The sequence below is a fragment of the Bombina bombina genome, chromosome 4 (genome assembly GCF_027579735.1).
Source record: "Bombina bombina isolate aBomBom1 chromosome 4, aBomBom1.pri, whole genome shotgun sequence".
In the NCBI taxonomy this organism is placed as follows: domain Eukaryota; kingdom Metazoa; phylum Chordata; class Amphibia; order Anura; family Bombinatoridae; genus Bombina; species Bombina bombina.
This window is the reverse complement of record NC_069502.1, coordinates 646,466,567-646,481,566: the sequence shown is the minus strand read 5'-3', so window position 1 is coordinate 646,481,566 and position 15,000 is coordinate 646,466,567. Positions and strand designations below refer to the sequence as shown.

Here is a 15,000-nt window from a genome sequence, read left to right as displayed (position 1 = left end):
GCTTTGCAGTTTGCTGTTTATTGGGCCGCATAGCTGCAGACCAGTCAGAGTGCCCGTGATGACTAATGTCCACAGCTTAAAGCACTTTTATTGAGGATGTGAGTGTCATAACTGGACCCTGGAGCAATGGAAGAAGGTTGCCTGATGAATCACGTTTTCTTTTAGATCTGGTAGATGTTCAGGTCATTTACCTGGGGAAAAGATGGCAGCAGGCTGTACTATGGAAAAAAGGCAGGCTCTGGGAATGTTCTGCTGGGAAACCATGGGTCCTGGCATACATGTGGATGTTACTTTAACACATACCACCTACCTAGAGAATGTTACAGACCACGTACACCCTTTCATAGCAATGGTGTTCCCTGATGGCAGTGGCCTCTTTCAGCTGGATAATGCACCCTGCTACACTGCAAAAATTGTTCACAAATGATTTGAGAAACATGACAAAGCGTTCAAGGTGTTGCCTTGTCCTCCAAATTCCCCAGATCACAATCCACTTGAGGATCTGTGGGATGTGCTGGAACAACAGATCCGATCCATAGAGGCCCAACCTTGCAACGTGTAGAACTTAAAGGATCTGCTGCTAATGTCTTGGTGCCAGATACCACAGGAAATGTTCAGAGGTCTTGTGGAGTCCATGCCTTGATGAATCAGAGCTGTTTTGGCAGCGGGACCTACACAATATTAATGAGGTGGTTTTAATGTTGTGGCTGATCAGACTGTAAATATATATATAATCTAATGACTGCAACATGTTCCAAAAAAGCAATTTAGGTCTAATAGCGATGTGGCAAATTAAAATAAGATGGTGATGTGAAACAGGTGAGGCAATCGTGTAATCATAGTATATAAAGAGCCTCCAAAAAAGGTCTAGTCCTTCAGGAGCAAGGATGGGATGAGACTCGCCAATCTGCCAACAGATGCTTCAGTGAATAATCCAACACTGAGAACAACATTCCCCAAAGACAAATCGGTAGGATTTTGGGCATTTCACTTTCTACAGTGCACAATATAATTAAAAGATTCAAAGAATCCGGTCACATCTTGGTGTGTAAAGGGCAAGGCCAAAAACCACTTCTGAATGCATGTGATCTCCGATCTCTCAGACGTCACTGTCTCAAAAACCGTCATGAGTCTGTAATGAATATCCTGACATGGGCTCGGGAATACTTTGGTAAACCTATGTCAGTCAACACTATTCACCGCTGCATCCACAGATGCAAGTTAAGGCTTAACTAAGCAACTACATCAACACTGTCCAGAAATGCTGCAGACTTCTCTGGGCTCGGTCTCATCTGAGATGGACAGTAGTACAGTGGAATCATGTTTTGCTGTCCGACAAGTAAATATTTGAAATAGTTTTTTGGAAAAAACAGCTGTCATGTTCTCAGAGTAAATGAGAAAAAGGACCACCCAAGCTATTATCAGCCTCAGTTCCAAAAGCCAGCATCTGTCATGGTATGGGGTGTGCCCATGGCATGGGTAACTTGCACATCTGTTAGGGCACCATTAATACAGAAAGATATGTATACATTTTGTAACATCCAGATGTCGTTTTTACAGGGACGTCCCTACATCAGGACAACACCAAACCACATTCAACCCGGATTACAAGCAGATGGTTGTGTAAGCAGAGAGTGCGGGTGCTAGCGTGGCCTGCCTGCATGGTCAGGACCTGTCTCCGTTTGAGAATGTGTGGCGCATTATGAAGTGCAAAATTAGGCAATGAAGGCCCTGTACACTTGCGCAGCTGAAGACATGCATAATGGATGAATGGGGGACAATTCTGCTTGCTAAACTTAACCAACTTCAGTGCCCAAAAACGTAATAAGTGTTATTAAAAGAAAAGGTGATGCTACACAGTAGTAAACAGTTGACTGCCCCAACTTTTTTGTAAATGTAAAACATCAAATAATATGTTAATAATGTGTTTTCAATATGGTACAGAGTGAATTGAAGTTTTAAATGACTCCTTTTGCTTGTGTTTTTTTTTTGTATTTTATATATATATATATATATATATATATATATATATATATATATATATATATATATATATATATATAATGTACAGACAATAGGAAGGCACTCACCGTTTTAAAAGTATAACTCATTATTGTTATATCCTCGTCCTCAGACCAACCAAACAAACAAAAAAACTCACCCATTTAAAGTAAACCCATCACCGTGTGATCACAAACAGCGGTGTCCCAGCACATCTGCCATGCACCTCTGCGCAAGTGGAGAACTGCTACGGAACACAACAAAGGACAAAAACAGCATAAGAAAAAGCAATCACCATAAGACTACACCACTTATTTGTGCTAACTCTTACAAATTGCAAACAACAAATGATCAAAATGTTACATATGTAAATGCAAACACAGGCTAAGTTAGGGATCACTGTATATAATGAACTTCCTTCGTAATACAAACTAATCACACCCACGATCGTCATTCACAATATCGGCTAAATGTGGTTGCTTGGCAAGCAATACACAACAACAACGAGCCAAATATCGCATAAGCTGAAACAATTCAGGAAGGGAGACAATATCTCAACATAAGTCGCAGGCAACATATCTCATAAAAAATAATAACAACAAAAAGTGCCAAGATGAACAGCAAATATATAAAATACAGTCATTCATCAATCGAACACGCGCAACAACCCAAACAGGACTCACACTTGTACCACACTGTACCCGTACTACCCTATACCATATGCACACACTCGCTTAGGACTAAATAAAAACAGAACACCCGCCTAACAAGACTAAGCCACACCATCCATCGCAACAGTCCTAGCTAAAAAACGTCATTCCACAGCGCAATCAGCTTATAAATTTGTACCCAAAAAGCCATAGCAATATCTTACACTGAACGTCACCTAACTGCCAGCTTCATAATGTCACAAACCAGTTAAATAACAGTAGCTTCACGCATTGCCACATTGATGAACAAAGGGCCAATTATACAGACCCATGCAAATTTCAATATGCCTATGTACTGTACGGCCATTAACAATTATCATAACAAGAGCCGTCACCATTTAGGTGCCCTTCAAGCAACCCAAATGAAACATGGGCTATCCATACAAGAAGTAAGTGATCACAAGCATCCCACCACATTCATAAAACAAGCAAAACCATTCATATATATAAAAATCAACAACCAAACAAACAAACATTCATCAAACAAACCCATACATGTACGGCAACCCAGACAGGACTCACACCTGTACCTCAAACCTACACTACAATATCCCACAAACACACACACACTTAAGGCTAAATGACAAACAGAACACCCATCCAGCAGACCCAAATCACACCATCCATAACAACAAACCTATGCTATAAAAAGTCATATCCCAACACAATCAACACATGTAATTGTACATAAAAGCCATAGCTCTATCTTGACTTGACATAAATACCAGACTCATAATAACACATATCAGTTTAGAAACAGTAACTTCAAATGTCGCCATATTGATGAACAAAAGACAGATTGCACCAATCCATACAAGTTCAGATATGCCTATGTACTGTCCGGTTATTAATCATTTACATAGCAAGAGCCATCACCACTCAGATACCTCACAAACAACCTAAATAAAGGCTAACCATACTAAAATCAAACAATCACAAGCATACCATAACATCCATAACTAAACATAACTATTCACACATACAAATCCACAACCAAACAAAACACCAAACATCCCCAAAACACGCTCATCTCAGCTCTCAAACAACAAACATACTAAAAATGTATACAGTTACTCAACCACTCAGACTACTATTGAACCAGACCAATGATTCCAAAATCATAACCACATCTAGGACCATTCTCAAGCACTATTGATCCAATAACTTCAGCTGGTCAGGAACACATGATCTGGAACACTGCTAGCCAAGACCTACCATACCTAAAGAAAAAAGAAATAATGGCAACATAAACAGACACAGAACAACCTATAGGAAACATTGATAGTCCATGGTCATATTAAGACCCTTGGGATGCATGGTGTCCAAGTTATAGATCCATTGTAGCTCTCTTTGGAGTAGGCATCTTGCCCTATCCCCCCCTCTTGGGTGTATCGGAATGTGATCAATAATAATATATTGTAAATCCTGTACACCATGACCATTCTGTGCGAAATGCCTAGCAACAGGTTGCTCAGAGTCCCCATTTTAATGGCATTCCGGATGGCAGTCCGATGGTTCACCATCCTCGTACAAAGATCATCCTGGGTTTTACCCACATAGAACCTGCCACACGGAGAGTGTAGCAGATATACTATGTCAGTAGTAGTGTAAGTTACTCTGTGACATATGTGGAACTTCTTATTGGTCCACAGATGAGTGAAGTTAGAACTCTGGATGAGACCCCTGCACGTAAGACAACCACTGCATCTGAAACAATCCATCTTTTTTAAATTCAACCAGGTGTGTTGATTGTAGCTTTCCCTGTTGTCCAGTCTTAGCAAAAGATCCTTTAATGATCGGCCACGTCTGTAACTGACCATAGGGCTTTCCATATGACTAAAGGGGAGTGTTGTGTCACTAGCGACAATGTCCCAATGATCCTTCAACTGGGTAGAGACATGGAGTCTTTCGGGTGTAAAAGTGGTACTGAACACCATGCGTCTACCCATATCCTTGTGAGTGGTTTTGATCAGGGCTTGATTCTGGGCCATCTCGAGAGTATCCAGTAGTGCCCTCTTGGTATATGCATTTCCATATCCCCTCTCTTTGAAGCGGTGCATTTCCTCTAACTGTACACGCTTCTGTTGGTCATCAGGGTTGTTCCTTACCACACGTTTGAACTGGGACAGAGGAAGTGCCTTTTTCAGGCTGGGGGATGGCAACTCGTCACCTCCAACAGCGAATTCCTGTCTGTCAGCTTTTTAAACAAGGTAGTGCAGAATCTCCCAGTATCTTTGGATATCCTCAAATCAAGAAAGTCCACAGTCTCAATGCTGGCCGTCATCTTGAATTGAACTTTTGCATTAGTCTTGTTAAGGTTACTGAACCAAAGAAGAAGGTCATCATAGTTGCCACCCCAAATGATGAAGAGATCATCAATGTACCTGCGGAACAATTTGATCCTGCAATCTGAAAACAGATCCGTTTGCTCCAACTCAAAATCAGCCATGAACAAATTGGCAAAGGATGGGGCCACATTGGACCCCATCGCTGTACCTGAAATCTGTAAAAAGAATTCCTTTTCAAATTTGAAATAGTTATATTTCAGACAGAAGTCTAATAGCTGCAAAATGACATCCACTGGAGGTCCAACATACGGACTCTTAAGTAAATGTTTCCCAACAGCTGCCATGCCCAATTCATGCAGAATAATCGTATAAAGGCTGGTCACATCAAGAGTGACCAGCACATTGGATGAGCTAAACTGGCTCCAGTCCTGCAATATCTTGATTAATTTGATAGAGTCCAACAAAGGTCTGCCAGGGGGATGCAAAGGATCTTTATGGACTTTCAGGAGAGTATAAATCACTGGTATGATCGGGAAATCAGTAAGCAAGTACGCTCTCAACTGTTTATCGATAATCTCCATTTGTAGCAGCTGGTTCACAAAAATGTCAATCTCCTCTTTGAAGATCTTGGTGGGGTCCCTGGGCAATCTCCGGTAAGTGCTCTCATCTGAGAGTTGTGTGGCAATCTCAGCTCTATAGACTGAATAATCCTGGAGTACCAGGGCACCCCCCTTATCAGCCTCCCTAATTACCAGATTATGATTGGCCTGTAGATCCTTCAAAGCAAGTCTCTCCAATCTCGTAAGATTGTTACGAACAGAATATTGTTTGTCATGCTCGTCATCCATCATATCCTCCTTCACCATCCTCGAGTAGGTTTTAATACTGGGGTTATTACTCTTAGGATCAAATCTCCCCTTCTTCCTAAAGCCTGAACATAATGCATCCTAAACTGCAAAGTGTTCCTTCAGGTGTAGTGACCTCTGGAATTTATACAGATCAATGCTCAGAGAAAAGTCATCTGTGATGACTGTGGGAACCAATTTAAATCCCTTGCAGAACACAGATTGTTCGACAGCAGTTAGTAGGTGTGAACTGAGATTCATGATGTTATTAGTATTACCTCCATCTATTTGTGCCATTGTCTCGGTGGTCTTCCCCTTTGTCTGAAACTTGTGCCCACCTCTTCGTGTGTGCGGCCTCTGCCTGCCCAGTTTTTTTACCGTGTCTGCATCAATTGAGAACTCATTTTTGTTGGACTCTATCGAATTAATCAAGATATTGCAGGACTAGAGCCAGTTTAGCTCATCCGATGTGCTGGTCACTCTTGATTTGACCATCCTTTATACGATTATTCTGCATGAATTGGGCATGGCAGCTGTTAGGAAACATTTACTTAAGAGTCCGTATGTTGGACCTCCAGTGGATGTCATTTGCAGCTATTAGACTTCTGTCTGAAATATAACTATTTCAAATTTGAAAAGGAATTATTTTTACAGATTTCAGGTACAGCGATGGGGTCCAGTGTGGCCCCATCCTTTGCCAATTTGTTCATGGCTGATTTTGAGTTGGAGCAAACAGATCTGTTTTCAGATTGCAGGATCAAATTGTTCCGCAGGTACATTGATGATCTCTTCATCATTTGGGGTGGCACTTATGATGACCTTCTTCTTTGGTTCAGTAACCTTAACAAGACAAATGCAAAAGTTCAATTCAAGATGACGACCAGCATTGAGACTGTGGAATTTCTTGATTTGAGGATATCTAAAGATACTGGGAGATTCTGCACTACCTTGTTTAAAAAGCTGACAGACAGGAATTCGCTGTTGGAGGTGACGAGTTGCCATCCCCCCAGCCTGAAAAAGGCACTTCCTTGGTCCCAGTTCAAACGTGTGGTAAGGAACAACACTGATGACCAACAGAAGTGTGTACAGTTAGAGGAAATGCACCACCGCTTCAAAGAGAGGGGATATGGAAATGCATATACCCAGAGGGCACTACAGTATACTCTCGAGATGGCCCAGAATCAAGCCCTGATCAAAACCACTCGCAAGGATATGGGTAGACGCATGGTATTCAGTACCACTTTTACACCAGAAAGACTCCATGTCTCTACCCCGTTGAAGGATCATTGGGACATTGTCGCTAGTGACACAACACTCCCCTTTAGTCATATGGAAAGCCCTATGGTCGGTTACATTGTAGCAAAGTGTAATTTCTTCAGTTGTGTCACATGAAAAGATATAATAAAATATTTACAAAAATGTGAGGGGTGTTTTCACTCACTTTTGTGGGATACTGTGTATATATATATATATGTATATATATATATATATATATATATATATATATATATATATATATATATATATATATATATATATAAAAATATATACATTCATGTCCAAAAATATCGGCACCCCTGCATTTCTGTCAGATAATGCACCACTTCACCAAGAAAATTGTTGCAATTACAAATGTTTAGGCATTCTCATGTTTCTTTCTTTTGTTTGTATTGGTATGACACAAAAAGTGGAGGAAAAAAAGCCAAATCTGAAACATTCCACGCAAAACTCCAAAAATGGATTGGACAAGATTATTGGCACCTTCTCAAAATTGTAAGAAATAATTGCATTCCAAGTTTGTGATAATCCTATAATTTGTAATTAAACTCACCTGTTACAAATTAACAGGTGCTGAAAATATAAAAATTACACCGGTAGCCAGTTAAAATGGTGAAAAATTGACTCATCCTTTTTGTTGTGTGTCTCTGTGTGCCACACTGAGCATGTAGAAGAGAAAGAGCAGCAAATAATTCTACTGTTTTCAAAAAAAGAAATGAGGCTTTTAAAGAAAAGAATACAGTCCCTACAGTCAAACATGGTGGCGGTTCACTGATGTTTTGGAGTTGCTTTGCTGCTTCAGGCACTGGATGTCTTGACTGTGTGCATGGCATAATAAAATCTGAAGACTACCAAAGAATTTTGTGGTGCAATGTAGGGCACAGTGTCAGAAAGGTGGGTCTCCATCAGAGGTCATGGGTCTTATAGCAGGACAATGACACAAAGCACACGTCAAAAAGCACTGAACTAGTCAGCAATGAGTCCAGATCTCAATACCATAGAACATCTGTGTAGACATCTCAAAACAGCAGTTTTGAAAAGGAAACCTTTCAATCTGAGAGACCTGGAGCAGTTGGTGAAAATTCCAGTAGAGAGATGTAAAAAATAATTGAAGGTTACAGGAAGCATTTGTTTTCAGTTATTTTTTCCAAGGGATGTGCTACCAAATATTAAATTGAGGGTGCCAATAATTTTGTCCAGTCCATTTTTTAAGTTTTGCGTGGAATGTGTCAGATTTGGCTTTTTTTTCTCCACTCTTTGGTGTCATGCTAATACAAACTAAAGAAATATGAGAATGAGAACATGAGAATGCCTAAACATTTGTAATTGCAATAATTTTCTGGGAGAAGTGGTGAATTATCTGACAGAAATGCAGGGTTGCTAATATTTTTGGCCATGACTGTATAGATGTGTGTGTATATATATATATATATATATATATATATATATATATATATATATATATATATATGTATGTATATATATATATATATATATATATATATATATATATGTGTGTGTGTGTATGCATGTATGTGTGTGTATATATATATATATATATATATATTATTTGCAGAAGAAAGCGCACTCCAAAGGACTTGTTTGATTAATCACCTTTATTCTGTGAACGTTTTCGAGCTTAACAAGCTCGTCCTCAGACAGACAAAATATGAGCAGTTACACTTACCACCACCGTGACTAAATACCCAACACACCACGCTGTCACGCTCTACACGTAAGACACACCCCCTGGGGGGAGCGGTCAGCCGTGTCAATGCAATGGAACAATGTGTAAACCCAAGTGACATAAAAAGTGTTATACACTAAGCAAATCTACTGCAGGAGACAAGCACAGGACAGGACCTAACAAGTAATAGAACAAATGTATAATGGCTATAGAGCACAGTAAATGTGTCACCATAGTAACAACAAAACAGAGGCAACGATTGGACATAACATCCGGCCAATCGGGAAAAGGCAATAATGTGTTGGAATGGCAGAACACGGGAGAGACAATAAATAAATAACAAAGGCAAAAGAAACTATATATATATAAAAATAAATATGCGCCTAAAATTGGGCAAGTTCAACTGTAAAATGTTCCTATTCTATCCATTCTCCTTGAAACAGTTCTTACGCAAATGTGTGCATTAAAGTTCTACATAACTAATGTGGAGACTGGAGAACAGCTTTAGAAATCAGTTGTAGAAACAGTGGTGTTAGAAAAAATAAGGGGTTCAACAAGGTGCAAAAATAATATTTAATGAAGCGCAATAATAATGTACCGCAGAAATATATATATTTGAGCACAAAAAGAAATATATTGGAGAGCAAAAGTAATATATAAAAGGGCGAAAAAATAATTCTTCAGAGCAATTTAATTTAGACCTTTAATAGCCATCTTTAGTTAAAGTATAAATATTTAGCTTTGGTGTTTGTATCAAGCGCTTAATCCCAGAGCTGGAATATAGCTCTGCAGTATGCGAGTACCTCCCATTTGTTCCTAATTGCTTGAATTAAACCACATTATAACTCTATGAAGTTTTTTTCTTTTCTTTGAGGAAATCCAATGGAAGTAATTTTATTGGACTCTTTGCTACCAGTTGCAATTGTTTAATTGCTTCATCCACCTTAATATAAGTACATTTATGTTTATACACTTTTTTAATTTTATTATTCATCAATTGAATTGATTGGTTAGAGATACATATCTGCATTCAATAACATTTGGCAGCCATGATCAATATTGAATTAATTTTGCTTTTGCTTTGGACACATATGCTCTTTTTTGCTTGTTATATGCCTTTTTTTATTATGTCTTAGAAAGGAAAAGGATGTAATTTTTTTTTCTGACCACACAGAATCTAGGCATATTTATATAATTTTTTAGTTCTGCAGTATGTAAATATTTGTGTTTCTGTTGCCAGTAAGCCAGATAAACAGGTTAAACAATTCTGTGGGGACACACAGAAAAGAAGGGCGCCTCCTAGTGTAATAAAGTTTACACAGTAAACAATCAATCAAGAGTGTAAGTCAGGTACTCACAATGGAAGCAACACCAAGCTTGTGCTTAGCATCACCTACTGGAATCTCTCAGTGTCCCAGCTCACTGCTCCTTGGATCCTGCACACTTCCGTTTGGGGCATTTCCCCAAGGTAAAAACTCAAGCTCTCAGTCAAGTGAAAATATAAAATCCACTTTTAATAAAACACAGTATAAAAACATAGGGTACAACAATTCCCACTATGTAATAAAATGTTGCAACGCGTTTCTCAGCTCACACACGGTTTCATCAGGCATATCATAACTGTTTTTATACTGTATTGTATTAGAAGTTGATTTTATATTTTCACTTGACTGAAAGCTTGAGTTTTTACCTTGGGAAACGCCCCAAACGGAGGTGTGCAGGATCCAAGAAGCAGTGAGCTTGGACACTGAGAGATCCCAGTAGGTGATACTAAGCACAAGTGGGTGCTGCTTCCATTGTGAGCACCTGACTTACACTCTTGATTGATTGTTTACTGTGTAAACTTTATTACACTAGGAGGCTCCCCTTCTTTTTTTGTGTGTCCCCACAGAATTGTTTAACCTTTTTCCAACTGGATTGGGAAGGAGCAGCCATCAGTGGAGACCTAAGAACTCTCTACAGATCCAAGAAAGGATAGATTGAACAGCTGTGACCATCTATATAGACTAATAAGATAAGAACTTCTTATTTGTGCTAAAATAATTGTCCATATAATAGACGGCCAAATTAAGGTCTTAATATTGCTCACCTTTTTTTATATGTAACTATATATTTCATATTGTTAAATTTGGTGGATTGCACCCCCTGGAGTGGTGACAAGTAATTGTCACCAGGCTGTTTTAAGCCAGATAAACAGACTGTTTTTAATTGGTTGTGAATCATTTGAAAAAAAAAAAAAAAACAAGAATTGATACAGACTGGAGAATAGATTGATTATGTGTTAATATTAGGTTTAATATTTTTCTCTTTAAAAAGCACATTTCAGATAACCAAGTTATATTTTGAGGTCTGACATGTCTGCTTAGAGATCCTTCTGGATGAAACCCATTAAAAGCAATAAATAAAAATGAAAGATATTTGCAGGGGAAAAAACAATACTACAATTCTGATAACTTCCTACAAAAATGTGCAAAGTCTCATGGGAGAAGAACTTTCCAAATATTACATTAACGGCATTGTTACAAAATATAACCTTTTGTGCAAGGTTCAATCACAATGTCTACAATAAAAGGCACATGGGATCTTGGCAGATAGGCAGTTCAGTGTTTGAGAAATATTGCTTTGTGCTACATCCCTTGAGTAATCAAACCATACCCTAGGATTTTCATTTCTTTGTACTTGCTTATCTTTTTTATGCTACACAAATCTTATTGTCAAGATTAAATTCCACAAGTTACATGGTCAAATATCACCCATATAGAATGAATATTAAAAAAGGGAAGAACAGAATAAAATAGCAAATCCTTGGAAGGTTTAAATATAGTAATAGTTTAATTAAACTGTGAATATGCACTGGTTAAAAGTCGCTAAAGAAACAACAAAACTATTTACATATTCACTCTTTCTATCTTCCATTACTGCCTTCCAAATATTCTTTAAACTTTGTCCAAATATACACTTTTCTTGCCTTGTCTTCTCTATCCCCCTCACACTTACGGGCCATTTTTGCACCATGTGGGGATAATGTCCGCCAGACATCGATAAATGCAGATAGCATACGCAGTTGACATTTATCATTGCACAAGCGGTTCTGGTGAACTGCTTGTGCAATGCCGCCCCCTGCAGATTCACGGCCAATCAGCCACTAGCAGGTGGTGTCAATCAATCCAATCATATGCGATCGAGCGGATTGCTGTCCATCGCCTCTGAGTTAAAGGGACAGTATACACTCATTTTCATATAACTGCATGTAATAGACACTACTATTAAGAATAAGATGCACAGATACTGATATAAAAATCTAGTATAAAACTGTTTAAAAAAACTTACTTAGAAGCTCTCAATTTAGCTCTGTTGAAAAGGTAGTTGGAAAGCCCACTGCAAGTTGGAAATAAGAAGCTTCCCCCTCCCCCTTCTTTTACATACATAGTAACATAGTAGATAAGGTTGAAAAAAGACTGAAGTCCATCGAGTTCAACCTATACAAATCTAAAATACTTACAAAAAGCTCCAGTTAAGCTTAAATAACCCCATTAAATTGTGACCCATTTAATACTAGCAATCATATCCATGAATTTTGTTTATATACAGAAATTTATCCAGACTATTTTTAAATGTATCTATGGTATTGGCATTCACTACCTCCTTTGGTAATTAGTTCCACAATTTTATTGCTCTTACAGTGAAAAAATGTTTCCGTTGCAGGAGATTAAATCTCCTTTCCTCCAACCTTAAATTATGACCTCTTGTCAGAACCAATTTTCTTGGAATAAAAAGAGCTTCTGCCATCTCTGTATATGGGCCTTGAATATATTTATATAAAGTAATCATGTCACCTCTCAAGCGCCTTTTTTCTAAAGAGAACAGACCCAGTTTGGCTAGCCTCTCCTCATAGGTTAATTTCTCCAATCCCCTTATTAGCTTTGTGGCCCTTCTCTGAACTTTTTCTAGTTCTGCAATATCTTTTTTAGCAATCGGTCCCCAGAACTGCACTCCAAACTCAAGGTGAGGTCTTACCAGGGCTTTATATAATGACAGAATTATGCTTTCCTCCCTTGAATCAATGCCTCTTTTAATACATGCTAGTATCTTATTAGCCTTTGAAGCCGCTGCCCTGCATTGTGCACTCATCTTTAGCTTGTTATCTATTACTACTCCCAAATCCCTTTCCTCCTGTGTTTGGCTAAGTCTTGTCCCATTTAAAAAATACATAGCCTGCTTATTTTTACTTCCAAAATGTAGAACCTTACATTTTTCCGTATTAAATCTCATTTTCCATTCACTTGCCCATAGTTCTAATTTTAGCAAATCCCTTTGCAAAGAGAGTTCATCCTGCTCTGACCTAATGACCTTACTTAACTTAGTATCATCTGCAAAAATAGAGATGTCACTATTTAATCCTTGCTCCAAGTCATTTATAAAAATATTAAAAAGAACAGGGCCCAGTACTGATCCCTGGGGGACGCCACTGATTACCTTTGTCCAATCTGAGTATGATCCATTTACTGCTACTCGTTGCTCCCTATCTTTTATCCAGTTATTTATCCATGAGCTAACATTTTCAGCTATTCCCAGTCCCTTAATTTTGTGCATTAATCTCTCATGTGGCACTGTATCAAATGCCTTTGCAAAATCTAAGTATATCACATCAACTGATTCCCCTTTATCTATATTTTTACTTACTTCCTCGTAGAATCTAATTAGATTAGTTTGACATGATCTATTTCTCCTAAAGCCATGCTGATTAGAACTCATAATCTTGTTTACACGAATATGCTCATCAATATAATCCCTTATAATCCCTTCAAATATCTTACCCACTATTGATGTCAGACTAACTGGTCTATAGCTTCCTGGATCATCCCTGCTTCCCTTTTTGAAGAGTGGCACCACATCAGCTTTACGCCAATCCTGGGGTACCATGCCTGAGGATAATGAGTCTTGAAAAATTAAGAGTAAAGGTTTGTCTATAACAGTGCTAAGTTCACTTAACACCCTTGGGTGTATTCCATCTGGGCCTGGAGTTTTATTTACCTTAATATTTTTTAGTTTTTTCCTGATATCCTCTAAACAAAACCCAGTTAGTGGTATGGACTGGCATGTTCTATTCTGTTCCAAAGTATCATTCAATGGTTCCTCTCTTGTGTATACTGAAGAAAAAAACTGGTTTAGTACCTCAGCCTTCTCCCTGTCATTATTTATCATGCTACCCTCCACACATTTTAATGTACCTATATTATCCTTCTTAGATTTTTTGTTATTTATGTACTTAAATAACCTTTTAGGGTTAGACTTAGAATCCTTGGCAATTAATTTTTCATATTCAATTTTGGCTAATTTGATTGCTTTTTTGCATGCTTTGTTACATTCCTTATAAATATTGTATGCTGAGTCTGTACTATTTTCTTTTAATAATTTAAATGCCCTACGTTTTTTCCTAATTTCTTTTAACACATTTATATTTAGCCATAACGGCTTATTTTTTTTATTTTTATTTTTATAACCATATGGTATGTATTGATATGTATATTTATTTAACACATTTTTAAATATTATCCATTTATCCTCTGTATTTTTATTAGAAAATACATTGTCCCAATTTATATTATTTAATGATTTCCTTAAATCGTTGAATTTTGCTTTCTTGAAATTAAAAGTCTTAGTTAAGCCTTTAAAACACTGCATATGAAAAGAGATTTCAAATGTGACCATGTTATGATCACTGTTACCCAAATGTTCTTTGACTTCTATGTTTGATATTATATCTGTATTGTTTGATAGCACTAAATCCAATATAGCTTTACTCCTAGTTGGCTCCTCTATTAATTGTGACAAGAAGTTATCCCTGAGAACATTTAAAAATCTATCCCCCTTAGCTGAATTACTAGTTTCATTGGCCCAGTTTATATCAGGGTAGTTAAAATCTCCCATAATTACAGCACTGTTATTAGCAGCCTTACCTATTTGCATTAGTAGTTGAGTTTCCTCTGGGTCACTAATGTTGGGAGGCTTGTAGCATGTTCCTAGTAATATTTTTTAGGATTTTTCCCCCCACTCTTTATTTCAACCCACAGGGTCTCTACATTGTCACTTGTATCATAAATATCTTCCCTTATTGTAGGTTTAAGGTCAGGTTTAATATACATGCAGATTCCTCCACCCCTTTTATTATTCCTGTCCCTCCTAAATAA

General features: G+C 37.8%; 1 protein-coding gene across 6 annotated transcripts in view; it reads left to right on the top strand.

Annotated features, from left to right (window-relative positions):
• Positions 1-15,000, top strand: part of LAMA2 (laminin subunit alpha 2) — a 1,406,020-nt gene that overhangs the window by 107,351 nt on the left and 1,283,669 nt on the right. The gene's annotated exons all lie outside the window — the stretch shown is intronic.